A 15,942-nucleotide genomic window follows, 5' to 3' on the forward strand; every position below is an offset into this window, starting at 1 on the left:
TGGTATTAGTGATATCCAGGCCTGAACACAGGTGACTTGCCGTATATACTCGAGTATAAGACGACTTTTTCAGCACTTTTCTTTGTGCTGAAAAAGCCCCTTCGGCTTATACTCGAGTCAGAATTTAGGAGGGACACGGAGGGCACAGCGCGCGGCTCTCCTGTGTCCCTCCTGCATCTCCGGCACTTCCTTTAACACACACACGCTGCTGCCGCCGGAGACGCAGGAGGGACACAGGAGAGGCGCGCGCTGTGCCCTCCATGTCCCTCCTTCAGAAGACAGCGCGGGAGTGACGAAGGGTAAGTAACTGGCACTGTGGGGCATATCTAGCAGCATGAGGGCATATCTGGCACATCTGGCACTGTGGGGCATATCTGGAAGCATGAGGGCATATCTGGCACATCTGGCACTGTGGGGCATATCTGGAAGCATGAGGGCATAGCTGGCACATCTGGCACTGTGGGGCATATCTGGAAGCATGAGGGCATATCTGGCACTGTGGGGCATATCTGGAAGCATGAGGGCATATCTGACACATCTGGCACTGTGGGGCATATCTGGAAGCATGAGGGCATATCTGGCACATCTGGCACTCTGGGGCATATCTGGAAGCATGAGGGCATATCTGGCACTGTGGGGCATATCTGGCATTGTGGGGCATATCTGGCAGCATGAGGGCATATCTGCCACATCTGGCACTGTGGAGCATATCTGGCAGCATGAGGGCATATCTGGCACTGTGGGGGCATATCTGGCAGTATGAGGGCATATCTGGCACTGTGGGGGCATATCTGGCACTGTGGGGGTATATCTGGCAGTATGAGGGATGTGTACGGCTAGAGCTGCATTTCCCACCCTAGGCTTATACTCGAGTCAATAAGTTTTCCCAGGTTTTTGTGGTAAAATGAGGTGCCTCGGCTTATATTCGGGTCGACCTATACTCGAGTATACACGATAATTAGTACCTCAGTCATTTTGATTTAACCATCTGTGCTGAAGCCTGGATATCACTAAAACCTGCACTGTTGGTGTGCCTTGAGGACCGCGGTTGGGAATGCCTGCTCTACCGGGAAAATAAATGCCACCAGAACCCTTTTAGGAATCTGGAATTTTTTATCCTGGTTTTCTCAAGCCTTTTCAAAAATAGCATTTAATTCCTTTGACGCAGGGAAGGTTAGCGAGGCTTTCTTATTTTGAGTGAAGTAAGCCTCCTCAATCTGCTCGGGTATTGTATCAGCAATATTCAACACTAATAGCCTCCATCAATAACTGCACCCCTTTAGCAAGAAATGCTGCCCCCCCCCCGCAACACATTCTCGTCTGCAGTGTCAGAATCGGTATCCGTATCATCCTGCATGATCTGCGCAAGAGCACGTTTATGTGAATATACAGCGGGGAGCCCTGAGGTACCAGAACTGGGCCAGACTGCCATAGAGTTCTGTAAAGCCTGAGTTGCAGATTAATTTTGTGCAACCCTATTTGAAATCTGAGAAATCATAGATTTGATAGAGGATAACCACTCAGGCTCCCTTGCTGGTATCTGTGCTAAACCAGCGCAATCTTGATTACATGGAATGAGATCATCCTGAGAGGGGGTGTGGTTCATCAAATCGACAGTATCTAGGTCGACAATGTTTAGGTCGACCACTATAGGTCGACAGTCACTAGGTCGACATGGATGGAAGGTCGACAGGGTTTCTAGGTCGACATGTGCTAGGTCGACAGGTCTAAAGGTCGACATGAGGATTTTTATTTATTTTTTGTGTCGTTTTCTTCGTAGAGTGACCGGGATCCCAAATTAGTGCACCGCGTCCCCTCGCATGGCTTGCTTCGCTCGCCATGCTTCGGTCATGGTGCATCGCTCCGCTACCACTTCGCTCGGCACACTTTACCGTTCCAATCGTAGTCCACGTGGATCGTTAAGTATGAAAAAATGCAAAAAAAAGATTTTATTTTTTTAAAACTCATGTCGACCTTTAGACCTGTCGACCTAGCACATGTCGACCAAGAAACCCTGTCGACCTTCCATCCATGTCGACCTAGTGACTGTCGACCTATAGTGGTCGACCTAAACATTGTCGACCTAGATACTGTCATTCTTCAGACCGGATCCCCCTGAGAGGACATATCCTCTGCAGCATATGACACAGAGTCCCTGGACATTGCTGGAGACCACAGACACTCCACACACACACACACACACACACACACACACACGAGGACAGTTTCACCCCCAAGAATGACAAGAGAGACACAGAGATTGGAGCCAACCCACACACAGCGCTTTTAATGTAAAGGGAGACCACTACTAGCGCTGCAGCCTTAATGCAGCCTCCCCCCCCCCCCCCCCCCCCCTTCTACAACCCCCTGATACCATGAGAAATAGCTTGAGTTGCAGTGGGGGAGACTTGCTCTTCCTGTACAGCGCTGTGCAGGCAGGAAAATAAGAATTTACTCACCGGTAATTCTATTTCTCATAGTCCGTAGTGGATGCTGGGGACTCCGTAAGGACCATGGGGATTAGCGGCTCCGCAGGAGACTGGGCACAACTATAAAGAAAGCTTTTAGACTACTGGTGTGCACTGGCTCCTCCCACTAAGACCCTCCTCCAGACCTCAGTTAGGATACTGTGCCCGGAAGAGCTGACACAATTAGGAAGGATTTTGAATCCAGGGTAAGACTCATACCAGCCACACCAATCACACCGTATAACTCGTGATACAATACCCAGTTAACAGCATGATAACAACTGAGCCTCTCAACAGATAGCTCAACAATTACCCTTTAGTTAAGCAATAACTATATACAAGTATTGCAGACAATCCGCACTTGGGATGGGCCCCCAGCATCCACTACGGACTATGAGAAATAGAATTACCGGTGAGTAAATTCTTATTTTCTCTAACGTCCTAAGTGGATGCTGGGGACTCCGTAAGGACCATGGGGATTATACCAAAGCTCCCAAACGGGCGGGAGAGTGCGGATGACTCTGCAGCACCGAATGAGAGAACTCAAGGTCCTCCTCAGCCAGGGTATCAAATTTGTAGAATTTAGCAAACGTGTTTGCCCCTGACCAAGTAGCAGCTCGGCAAAGTTGAAGAGCCGAGACCCCTCGGGCAGCCGCCCAAGAAGAGCCCACTTTCCTCGTGGAATGGGCTTTTACTGATTTAGGATGCGGCAGTCCAGCCGCAGAATGTGCAAGCTGAATCGTACTACAGATCCAGCGAGCAATAGTCTGCTTAGAAGCAGGTGCACCCAACTTGTTGGGCGCATACAGGATAAAAAGCGAGTCAGTCTTCCTGACTCCAGCTGTCCTGGAAACATAAATTTTTAGGGCCCTGACTACATCCAACAACTTGGAAGCCTCCAAGTCATTCGTAGCCGCAGGCACCACGATAGGTTGGTTCAGATGAAAAGCTGATACCACTTTGGGGAGAAACTGGGGACGAGTCCTCAATTCTGCCCTATCCATATGGAAAATCAGATAAGGGCTTTTACATGACAAACCTGCCAATTCTGAAACACGCCTGGCCGAAGCCAAGGCCAACAACATGACCACTTTCCACGTGAGATATTTTAAATCCACGGTTTTCAGTGGCTCAAACCAATGTGACTTTAGGAAATCCAACACCACGTTGAGATCCCAAGGTGCCACTGGAGGCACAAAAGGGGGCTGAATATGCAGCACTCCCTTAACAAAAGTCTGAACTTCAGGTAGTGAAGCCAATTCTCTCTGGAAGAAGATCGATAGAGCCGAAATCTGGACCTTAATGGAACCCAATTTAAGGCCCATAGTCACCCCTGACTGTAGGAAGTGCAGGAACCGGCCCAGCTGAAATTCTTCCGTTGGGGCCTTCCTGGCCTCACACCACGCAACATATTTTCGCCATATGCGGTGATAATGGTTTGCGGTTACTTCTTTCCTAGCTTTTATCAGCGTAGTAATGACTTCCTCCGGAATGCCCTTTTCCTTCAGGATCCGGTGTTCAACCGCCATGCCGTCAAACGCAGCCGCGGTAAGTCTTGGAATAGACAGGGCCCCTGCTGCAGCAGGTCCTGTCTGAGCGGTAGAGGCCATGGGTCCTCTGACATCATTTCTTGAAGTTCCGGACACCACGCTCTTCTTGGCCAATCCGGAACAATGAGTATAGTTCTTACTCCTCTTCTCCTTATTATCCTCAGTACCTTTGGTATGAGAGAAAGAGGAGGGAACACATAAACCGATCGGTACACCCACGGTGTTACCAGAGCGTCCACAGCTATCGCCTGCGGGTCTCTTGACCTGGCGCAATATTTTTCTAGCTTTTTGTTTAGGCGGGACGCCATCATGTCCACCTGTGGTTTTTCCCACTGGTTTACAATCATTTGAAAGACTTCTGGATGAAGTCCCCACTCTCCCGGGTGGAGGTCGTGCCTGCTGAGGAAGTCTGCTTCCCAGTTGTCCACTCCCGGAATGAACACTGCTGACAGTGCTAACACGTGATTTTCCGCCCATCGGAGAATCCTTGTGGCTTCTGCCATCGCCGTCCTGCTTCTCGTGCCGCCCTGTCGATTTACATGGGCGACTGCCGTGATGTTGTCTGACTGGATCAGTACCGGCTGGTTTTGAAGCAGGGGTTTTGCCTGACTTAGGGCATTGTAAATGGCCCTTAGTTCCAGAATATTTATGTGCAGGGAAGTCTCCTGACTTGACCATAGTCCTTGGAAGTTTCTTCCCTGTGTGACTGCTCCCCAGCCTCGAAGGCTGGCATCCGTGGTCACCAGGACCCAGTCCTGTATGCCGAATCTGCGGCCCTCTTGAAGATGAGCACTCTGCAACCACCACAGCAGAGACACCCTTGTCCTTGGAGACAGGGTTATCAGACGATGCATCTGAAGATGCGATCCGGACCACTTGTCCAACAGGTCCCACTGAAAGGTTCTTGCATGAAACCTGCCGAATGGAATCGCTTCGTAGGAAGCTACCATTTTTCCCAGGATCCGCGTGCAGTGATGCACCGACACCTGTTTTGGTTTTAGGAGGCCTTTAGAATCCAGCCGTGCTGTTGTAGCACTTCCCGAGATAGTGCTACACCTACCAACAACTGCTCTCTGGACCTCGCCTTTATCAGGAGATCGTCCAAGTATGGGATAATTAAAACTCCCTTCCTTCGAAGGAGTATCATCATTTCCGCCATTACCTTGGTAAAGACCCTCGGAGCCGTGGAGAGACCGAACGGCAACGTCTGGAATTGGTAATGACAATCTTGTACCACAAACCGGAGGTACTCCTGGTGAGGATGGTAAATGGGGACATGTAGGTAAGCATCCTTGATGTCCAGCGATACCATGTAATCTCCCTCGTCCAGGCTTGCAATAACCGCCCTGAGCGATTCCATCTTGAACTTGCATTTTTTGATATATGTGTTCAAGGATTTTAAATTTAAAATGGGTCTCACCGAACCATCCGGTTTCGGTACCACAAACATTGTGGAATAGTAACCCCTTCCTTGTTGAAGTAGGGGCACCTTTACTATCACTTGTTGTGAATACAGCTTTTGAATTGCCTGTAACACTGCATCCCTGCCTGAGGGAGTGGTTGGCAAGGCAGATTTGAGGAAACGGCGGGGGGGAGACGTCTCGAATTCCAGTTTGTACCCCTGAGATACTATTTGAAGGATCCAGGGATCCACCCGTGAGCGAGCCCACTGATTGCTGAAATGCTTGAGACGGGCCCCCACCATACCTGGCTCTGCCTGTGGAGCCCCAGCGTCATGCTGTGGACTTAGAGGAAGCGGGGGAGGACTTTTGCTCCTGGGAACTGGCTGTATGCTGCAGCTTTTTCCCTCTACCTCTGCCTCTGGGCAGAAAGGACGCGCCTTTAACCCGCTTGCCCCTATTGGCCCGAAAGGACTGTACCTGATAATACGGTGCTTTCTTTGGTTGTGAGGGAACATGGGGCAAAAATGTAGACTTCCCAGCTGTTGCTGTGGAAACGAGGTCCGAGAGACCATCCCCGAACAATTCCTCACCCTTATAAGGCAGAACTTCCATGTGTCGTTTGGAATCTGCATCACCTGTCCACTGCCGAGTCCATAACCCTCTCCTGGCAGAAATGGACATAGCACTAATTTTGGATGCCAGACGGCAAATATCCCTCTGTGCATCCCTCATGTATAAAAGTGCGTCTTTTATATGCTCTACGTTCAGCAAAATAGTGTCCCTGTCTAGGGTATCTATATTTTCTGACAGGGAATCTGACCACGCAGCAGCAGCGCTGCACATCCAGGCTGAAGCTATAGCCGGTCTCAGTATCACACCTGTGTGTGTATATATAGATTTCAGGATAGCCTCCTGCTTTCTATCAGCAGATTCCTTCAGGGCGGCCGTATCCGGAGACGGTAGTGCCACCTTTTTCGACAAGCGTGTGAGCGCTTTATCCACCCTAGGGGATGTTTCCCAGCATGACCTATCCTCTGGCGGGAAAGGGTACGCCATTAGTAACCTCTTAGAAATTACCATCTTTTTATCAGGGGAAGCCCACGCTTCTTCACACACGTCGTTTAACTCTTCAGATGGAGGAAAAGCTACTGGTAGTTTTTTCTCTCCAAACATTATACCCTTTTTTGTGGTACCGGGGTTAACATCAGAAATGTGCAACACATTTTTTCATTGCCTCAATCATGTAACGTGTGGCCCTACTGGAAGTTACATTAGTCTCTTCGTCGTCGACACTGGCGTCAGTATCCGTGTCGACATCTGTGTCAACCATCTGAGGTAGCGGGCGTTTTAGAGCCCCTGATGGTTTTTGAGACGCCTGGGCAGGCACAGGCTGAGAAGCCGGCTGTCCCACATTAGGTATGTCGTCAAACCTTTTATGTAAGGAGTCGACACTATCACGTAATTCCTTCCACAGCACCATCCACTCAGGTGTCGACCCCGCAGGGGGTGACATCACATTTACAGGCATCTGCTCCGCCTCCACATAAGCCTCCTCATCAAACATGTCGACACAGCCGTACCGACACACCGCAAACACACAGGGAATGCTCTGACAGAGGACAGGACCCCACAAAGCCCTTTGGGGAGACAGAGAGAGAGTATGCCAGCACACACCAGAGCGCTATATAACACTGGGATCCCACTATTAATGAGTGTTTTCCCTATAGCTGCTTTTTTATATATATTACATATATATATATCTATACTGCGCCTAAATTTAGTGCCCCCCCTCTCTTTTTTACCCTTCTGTAGTATTCTCAGACTGCAGGGGAGAGCCAGGGAGCTTCCTTCCAGCGGAACTGTGAGGGAAAAATGGCGCCAGTGTGCTGAGGGAGAAGCCCCGCCCCCTTTCCGGCTGACTTCCTCCCGCTTTTTCTGTGATACTGGCAGGGGTAATTTTACATCTATATAGCCTCTGGGATATATGATGTATATTTTGCCAGCCAAGGTGTTATTTATTGCCCTCAGGGCGCCCCCCCCCCAGCGCCCTGCACCCATCAGTGACCGAAGTATGAGGTGTACATGAGGAGCAATGGCGCACAGCTGCAGTGCTGTGCGCTACCTTGGTGAAGACTGAAGTCTTCTGCCGCCGATTTTCCGGACCTTCTTCGTGCTTCTGGCTCTGTAAGGGGGATGGCGGCGCGGCTCCGGGAACGAACACCAAGGTCGGGTCCTGCGGTCGATCCCTCTGGAGCTAATGGTGTCCAGTAGCCTAAGAAGCCCAAACTACCACCTGTTGGGTAGGTTCGCTTCTTCTCCCCTTAGTCCCTCGCTGCAGTGAGTCTGTTGCCAGCAGATCTCACTGAAAATAAAAAACCTAAATATACTTTCTTTCTAGGTGCTCAGGAGAGCCCCTAGTGTGCATCCAGCTCGGCCGGGCACAAGAATCTAACTGAGGTCTGGAGGAGGGTCTTAGTGGGAGGAGCCAGTGCACACCAGTAGTCTAAAAGCTTTCTTTATAGTTGTGCCCAGTCTCCTGCGGAGCCGCTAATCCCCATGGTCCTTACGGAGTCCCCAGCATCCACTTAGGACGTTAGAGAAAATGGCGCTGAACGCTGCTGGGTCCGCTCTGAGGAGAAGCTCCACCCCCAAAATGACGCTGTCTTCCCGCTCTTCACAAGGATTATACTGGCTTGAGGTAAAAGGCTGGCTGAGATCCACGGAGCCCGACAGGCTTGCTGACCAGTGCAGGGATCAGGCGCTGACTCAGGGTGCCCCTCACAGCGCCGCACAAAGTACCGCTGAGCCTCCGGAGCGCAGTTAGTACTGCGCTCCTACCCTGTTGCCACCATCTTCACACCGGCCCCCCGCTTGCTAGGGGGGGCGGTGACTCACTCGCCACTGTTCTTCAGCTCTGTAAGGGGGTGGCGGCATGCTGCTGGGGTGAGCAATCCCCTGTGGCGGGGAACGATCTATCCCCTCAGGAGCTCAGTGTCCTGTCAGCGAAGATAGTGGCTCAGACCCCGCAGGGCGGACACTACTCCCCCCTTAGTCCCACGAAGCAGGGAGGCTGTTGCCAACAGCCTCCCTGTAAAATAATAAACTCTAAAAAAAAAACTTTACTAAAGAAGCTGTGTAGAGCTCCCCTAGCTGTGACCGGCTCCTCCGGGAACATTTTCTAAACTGAGTCTAGTAGGAGGGGCATAGAGGGAAGAGTCAGCCCACACTCTCAAACTCTTAAAGTGCCAATGGCTCCTGGTGGACCCGTCTATACCCCATGGTACTAATGTGGACCCCAGCATCCTCTAGGACGTAAGAGAAAAAGATGAAAATAAAAAGTTTCTAAAATGCAGTCTTTCAAAGACAGATTCAAACTGGCCTCTTACTATAAATATAAGTAAGAATTCTCCACACTTATGTATATTATATACACATATGTATAGATTTATACATGTACTGTATACACACACACACACACACACACACACACACAGTATATATTGATTACCCACCATATCAGTTACAAATTCTGCATTATCTATAAGAAGAAAAATTATAACATACTAACAACAAGATATATGGGTTTGTTTATTTTACACAAATAGACAAGAGACACTGGGCCTGATTCAGATGTGGACGGAGGTGCTATCACTGCTGCTTACATGGAAGTGGCAGTGATAAATTAGCACGGTACTGCAGCGGAGATAGTATCAAGACTCCTAAATGCGTCACTGATCTGAACCTCATCCTAGGGCGCAGCATTGGATCATCTACGACACCATCAACCAGCTGCATGAACCATGGGGTCACGCACGCCAGCTGCCGCAGATGCAACAAGGAGGCCAGGAGATCTCCATCATCTGCTGGAGATCTGGCCTTGTCACTCCTCCTCGTCATTTTGGGAAACGGAGGCCGTTGCCAAGGCCAAAAGGCACCGGAGGTAATTCCAAGTTGATCGCAGCAGGAAAATTTTTAGCAGTTGGGCAAAACCATGTACACTGCAGAGGAGGCAGATATAACATGTGCAGAGAGAGTTAGATTTGGGTGTGGTGAGTTCAATCTGCAATCTAAATTGCAGTGTAAAAATAAAGCAGCCAGTATTTACCCTGCACAGAAACAATATAACCCACCCAAATCTAACTCTCTCTGCAAATGTTATATCTGCCCCCCTGCAGTGCACATGGTTTTGCCCAACTGCTAAAAAATTTCCTGCTGCGATCAACTTGGAATTACCCCATCGGTACTTAGCAACATGCACCACAGTAACAACGGGACCTGAATATTAGTGTATATGTATGTGTGTATACAGATCAGAGAGAGATACAGACACTTACATGAGTGTATAAATGAAGTAGAACACATGGATACTCTCAGAAGAATTAAACACTCTGGTCACAGCTCGCGTGCTTCTGCTGCCCTCCCTTGTTCACTCTGGTTGTCACAGCTAAGAGAGCTCTATGCGAGCAATAGGCATAGCAACATATTTATATAGAGATGTCAGCTGCACTCTGTAGTGCACACTCCCAGGCGATGTTGCCATGTCGCAGACAGTGATATACGTGCAGTATATATTATAAGCGGCTTGCCCAGCGGTCACGGTGCATGCTGACAGCACGAGGTGTACAGTATATGACGTAACAATGGCAGACGTAGAATGTTGGCTATTGCACGGATTGACTAATATAACGTGAGATTTGTAACATGGCTCCATTCATAGCAGGATATGTGTTCGAGGACAGATGATAGATAGATAGATATATTATTATATACTATTTATGTGTGACACGCTTCTGTATAGAACCTAATGGCCACGTAAGACTACGCTCCTGGAAATGTCAGTGATGTCCACGTTTCCGCAGTGTACGCAACATATAATAAAATGTATGTTCATGCACTAGTTGTGTTATACGGAAATATATAATGAGACAGGACGGCAGAAAAGCACGTGGCCATGCATTGTAATTAATGTGCACAAAAAGTGCAAGGATAGGCACGGACGGGGTTCGAACCCGTGATCTTCGGTTTACGAGACCGACGCCTTACCACTTGGCCACCGCGCCTGCGTCTGGATGTGTTTTCTACTCTGTGTGTCATTGCATATCCCGCCCAGCGTTCTCACATTGTCTGGTATAGGCTGCTGTGCTCTGTGCCGACGGACTCTACATGTAGCGCAGCAGCAGCAGCACAAGACTTGTTATATACACAGCTTACGTCGCAGTCAGTCAGCGATCTCATAATTCAAGTGTCTGTGACGTACAAGCTGCCGCTGCTGAACTTTAAGCAATATCGTCAGTGCTCTAGAACTTCAAAAGTCCTATTATGTAAAGTGCACACGTGATGTTCCATATACTGAGGAGGGTTACACAGGAAAGAAAATACTGGCGTAGTTTATATTTCTACCATGTGAAGTCCTGTCCTGCCACTGAGGGTTCAGGTTAGGCTCATACACAACGGGGGTCATTCCGAGTTGATCGCTCGCTGCCAATTTTCGCAGCACAGCGATCAAGTACAAAAAGGCAAAACTGTATGCACCGCAATGCGCAGGTGCATCTTACAAAGAGGATCGATGCTGGACGCACAGCTGAACGCAAGGTGATTGACAGAAAGAGGGTGTTTATGGGTGTCAACTGACCGTTTTCTGGGAATGTTTGGAAAAACACAGGCGTGTCCAGGCGTTTGCAGGGCGGGTGTCTGACGTCAATTCCGGCACCAAAAAGACTGAAGTGATCGCAAGGGCTGTTTAAGACCAGAGCTACTCTGAAACTGCACAAAGTGTTTTTGCTGTGTTCGGCTGCAAAGGCGTACGCACACTTGCAAAATGAAACTACACTCCCCCGTGGGCGGCAACTATGCGTTTGCACGGCTGCTAAATAGCTAGCGAGCGATCAACTCGGAATGACCCCCAATATGCAACCTTTTTCCTCACAGATTGCGTTTTATTTATTTTTCTTTTATTACTTTTGGTTGAACATTTGCACTAACAAAAGTTGACACATCCATAACCGCGATGACTGCATGCATTTTACGCTTACAGCCACTTGCGCTAAGGGAGATGGGACAGGGGTTGGAGGCGGCATTGAAGGGCATGCTCACATGGGATGCGGTTAGGATCCCAGTGATTGAAATCCCGATGGTCAGAATGCTGACAGCAGCAGCCTGGCGGTCAGAATCCTGATAATAAGTATTGGCATGGGGCTGTGGGGAGCAGACGGTTAAGGTGCATGTACCTTTAGGGTTAGGCTGCGGTAGGGTTACCACTTCATCCATTTAATTTTGGACACATATTAATTACGGGTGTGGTATGTTAGATAGACTAGATTTAGGTGGACAGTGTCTAGATCGACCACTGTTGGTCGACAGTAAGCAGGTCGACATGGGTTCTAGGTCGACATGAAAAAAGGTAGACATGATTGTTAAAAAAAAAATTGGTGTAGTTTTCTTCGTAGAGTGACCGGGAACCCCAATTAGTGCACCGTGTCCCCTCGCATGGCGCTTAGGACAAGGTGCCTCACTGCAATCGGCACAGGTTACCGTTTCCAATTGTAGTCCACGTGGATCATAAAGTATGAAAAGTTTAAAAAATGCGGGGAAAAATGGGAAAAACTCATGTTGGCCTTTTGTCATGTCGACCTAGTACATGTCGGCCCCTGCATCTCAGGAATAAAATACACACCATGCTAGCTGTGTATTTTTTTTAGCTAAAAACCCACTGTTTTAGGGCTTCTTTGCATCAGCACTGATGCTGGAGAAGCCCCCAGGTGTTTCCCCGTGGGCAATCGCCCCTCTGCACTCCCGACCCCCCCCCCCCACCCCCCATACTTTAACCCCTGCACTCCCAAAATGTAAAAACTCGCCATGGGAGGTGTGTCCTTTTTTGTAAAACCCGCCACTGAAGGGGTTAAATGGTTTTGATGCAATGACTAGTAGCAATCACATCACTAGAATTGATAGGGTAAATTTACTAAAGCTTCTAAAACAATATTGGTGATGTCACCCATAGCAACCAATCTGATGCTGTTGCTGATCTATTGCTTTTTTAGAAAATTATAGACAGAATCTGATTGGTTGCTATGGGCAACATCAGCATTTCTGTTTTAGGAGCTTTAGTAAATTTACTCCGATGTCGGAAACACAGAAACCATCTCATGGGCTTCAGATGCCTATCCCTATTTCTATTTCACCTGAACAAATCGGAATCCCTCCCACTTATGCTAATACAGCTACAGCTGGTGAGGGCCGGGTGAGGAAGTGGCAGGAATGGCATCATATAGCAGCTACTACCTGTAAGGGGACTCCCCTCATTCAAATGAGCCTACCCCTGAGTTTCTAGCTGGTAGTATGTGGGAAATATAGCACTTTAAATGGCCTCCTATGTCATAGGTCTGTTTTCTGTGGTCAGGTGGCATAATAAGCCACACCCTTTATGATGTAATTGCACATTGGCCACTGGCCAGTCACAGATAAGACACAGCTTCTGATGGGCTGCCAGCTGTTAAATAGCGGAGATTGTCAACAATTAACTAATTTGGGGTTCCTTGCAGGCTATTTGTCCCATCTAATTTTGTTTTTAATTTTAGTATGATGCTGACCATATTAATTTGTACAATACAGTGGCAATATAAACTTTTTACAATTTTAATTCATACAAGGTGACACTGTTACTGACTTTGATACAACTGGGGATAGAATTTTAATATTATAAATGGGGGCCGTACTATTTATTTTTTATTGGGAAAGTACAGTTTAATTATTCATATACAGGGAAATACTATTTTTTTTAATATGGGGCAATGCATTTAATTATTCAGGACATGAACACTTGTGGCATCTACTCAGGTGCATGACAGCTCCACTAGATCTTCAAGCGCAAGCATGCAAGAACAGTCGTGGAATGTGAATACATACTGCACTTGTAGTTCCACAAGTGCTAGCACTCTGTTTTTCCGTAATACCCCGGTACCAACCAACCAGGGGTACCAGAAGTGGTACTCAGCTTTGGACCAGTCTTTTCTATGTGCAGTTGCCTGATGCAGAAAATGGAAGGGAGAATTTTATCCTGTTCTGTCTGGCAATATAGCTCAAACCACTTTTTATTTTTTACCAAAACAGTATGCTGTGGTTTGCCGTGTAGTTTTGTAAACTACAATGAAATATGTCATGGTTTCTATAAACACTATTTGCAAATTTTGAGATGGAAGTTTAAACCTTTAACTTTGATGTACTGTTAGACCTTTAGTAAATCCTTCTGTTATCAAACCGGAAAATTTTTGTTCAAACTGCTGTTAGTACGTCTCTCCCTAACCCTCCTATAATTTTCTTTGTAAAATCTAAGTAGTTAATATTCTGGGTAACTGGTATACTTTTCTGTATTTCATGATGGGCAGAGAGAGACAATAGTTTAAAGAAAAAAGAAAGTAGAGGGGAAAGCTTTCTTGTTCTTTTGCTCACCTCCTAGCCATCCTTATTTTGGTGGGGCAATACCTCTTTTCGAGCACTGTCCTGCTGTCCTGATTAGGCAGTGTCCTGCAGTGGTGGTGGGGAGTTTAGGAGCTCCTGGTCACTACCTGCTGCCAGTGGAGTAAGGTCATATCAGTTGCCCGGAGGCAAGATAAATATTGGTGCCCCCACCCCCTATATATATACACTGCTCAAAAAAATAAAGGGAACACTAAAATAACACATCCTAGAACTGAATGAATGAAATATTCTTATTAAATACTTTGTTCTTTACATATTTGAATGTGCTGACAACAAAATCACACAAAAATTATCAATGGAAATCAAATTTATTAACCCATGGAGGTATGGATTTGGAGTCATCCTCAAAATTAAAGTGGAAAAACACACTACAGGCTGATCCAACTTTGATGTAATGTCCTTAAAACAAGTCAAAATGAGGCTCAGTAGTGTGTGTGGCCTCCACATGCCTGTATGACCTCCCTACAACGTCTGGGCATGCTCCTGATGAGGTGGTGGATGGTCTCCTGAGGGATCTCCTCCCAGACCTGGACTAAAGCATCCGCCAACTCCTGGACAGTCTGTGGTGCAACGTGGCGTTGGTGGATGGAGCGAGACATGATGTCCCAGATGTGCTCAATTGGATTCAGGTCTGGGGAACAGGCGGGCCAGTCCATAGCATCAATGCCTTCGTCTTGCAGGAACTGCTGACACACTCCAGCCACATGAGGTCTAGCATTGTCTTGCATTAGGTGGAACCCAGGGCCAACTGCACCAGCATATGGTCTCACAAGGGGTCTGAGGATCTCATCTCGGTACCTAATGGCAGTCAGGCTACCTCTGGCGAGCACATGGAGGGCTGTGCGGCCCCCCAAAGAAATGCCACCCCACACCATTACTGACCCACTGCCAAACCGGTCATGCTGGAGGATGTTGCAGGCAGCAGAACATTCTCCTTGGCGTCTCCAGACTCTGTCATGTCTGTCACATGTGCTCAGTGAGAACCTGTTTCATCTGTGAAGAGCACAGGGCGCCAGTGGCGAATTTGCCAATCTTGGAGTTCTCTGGCAAACGCCAAACGTCCTGCACGGTTTTGGGCTGTTAGCACAACCCCCACCTGTGGATGTCTGGCCCTCATACCACCCTCATGGAGTCTGTTTCTGATCGTTTGAGTAGACACATGCACATTTGTGGCTTGCTGGAGGTCATTTTGCAGGGTTATGGCAGTGCTCCTATTGTTCCTCCTTGCACAAAGGCGGAGGTAGCGGTCCTGCTGCTGGGTTGTTGCCCTCCTACGGCCTCCTCCACGTCTCCTGATGTACTGGCCTGTCTCCTGGTAGCGCCCAGGCCCGGCGACAGGGGGGGTCAAAGGGGACACCTGTAACGGGCCCCGACATTGTGAGGGGCCCCAAGGTACTGAGGGGCAGTATGCATGGTTGCAGCAGAGCGGCACCTAGTAATAGATTTTAAATGAAAGGATCGCGCTGGACGCCCACCTGCTTGGAAGGGAACTGGAGTCTGTGGCACAGGTAGGCATAAAAATACATAGTTAACAACTCGGATCCCCTTCTGGTAACCCCCTGGTAATCTGTCCTGTCCGGATCCCCGTACTGCGTATATGACATCACGAGCCGCATGACAATGCACCCGCCCACTTGCCTGCTCTGCAATGTTCTACAGTGTCTTCCTAAGAGCAGCAGGAGGAACAGCTGCAGCATTGAACCTGCACAGGATAGCGGCATTACCAGTGTGTTAGTAAGTCAAATGACAGCGTAGAAGTTTCATTCTCTTAAGAGAATTGTGAATAAGCAACACTGAATATGCAATGCATGCAATATGAATATGGAATATTGAATATGCAGATATATATAAAAATATGCACAGCAAGTTCAGTAGGTTCCTCCTGTACACTTAATACAGCATCCTGCGTGTCTGGGGGAAGGGGATGTTTGAGGGAGGAGATATCAGTGTACTGGGCCCCAAAATTTCTGTTGCCGGCCCTGGTAGCGCCTCCATGCTCTGGACACTACGCTGACAGACACAGCAAATCTTGCCACAGCTCGC

The 15,942-nt window shown here is 48.3% G+C and overlaps 1 long non-coding RNA gene and 1 other non-coding gene across 2 annotated transcripts in view; one reads left to right on the plus strand and one right to left on the minus strand.

The window, feature by feature from the left end:
- The window catches only part of LOC134945187 (uncharacterized), a 220,994-nt gene that overhangs the window by 131,635 nt on the left and 73,417 nt on the right, over nt 1–15,942 (plus strand). The gene's annotated exons all lie outside the window — the stretch shown is intronic.
- TRNAT-CGU (transfer RNA threonine (anticodon CGU)) lies at nt 10,410–10,481 on the minus strand. Its single transcript has one exon. It is a non-coding gene; the product is annotated as a tRNA-Thr (tRNA).

The sequence above is a fragment of the Pseudophryne corroboree genome, chromosome 7 (genome assembly GCF_028390025.1).
Source record: "Pseudophryne corroboree isolate aPseCor3 chromosome 7, aPseCor3.hap2, whole genome shotgun sequence".
Lineage (NCBI taxonomy): Eukaryota > Metazoa > Chordata > Amphibia > Anura > Myobatrachidae > Pseudophryne > Pseudophryne corroboree.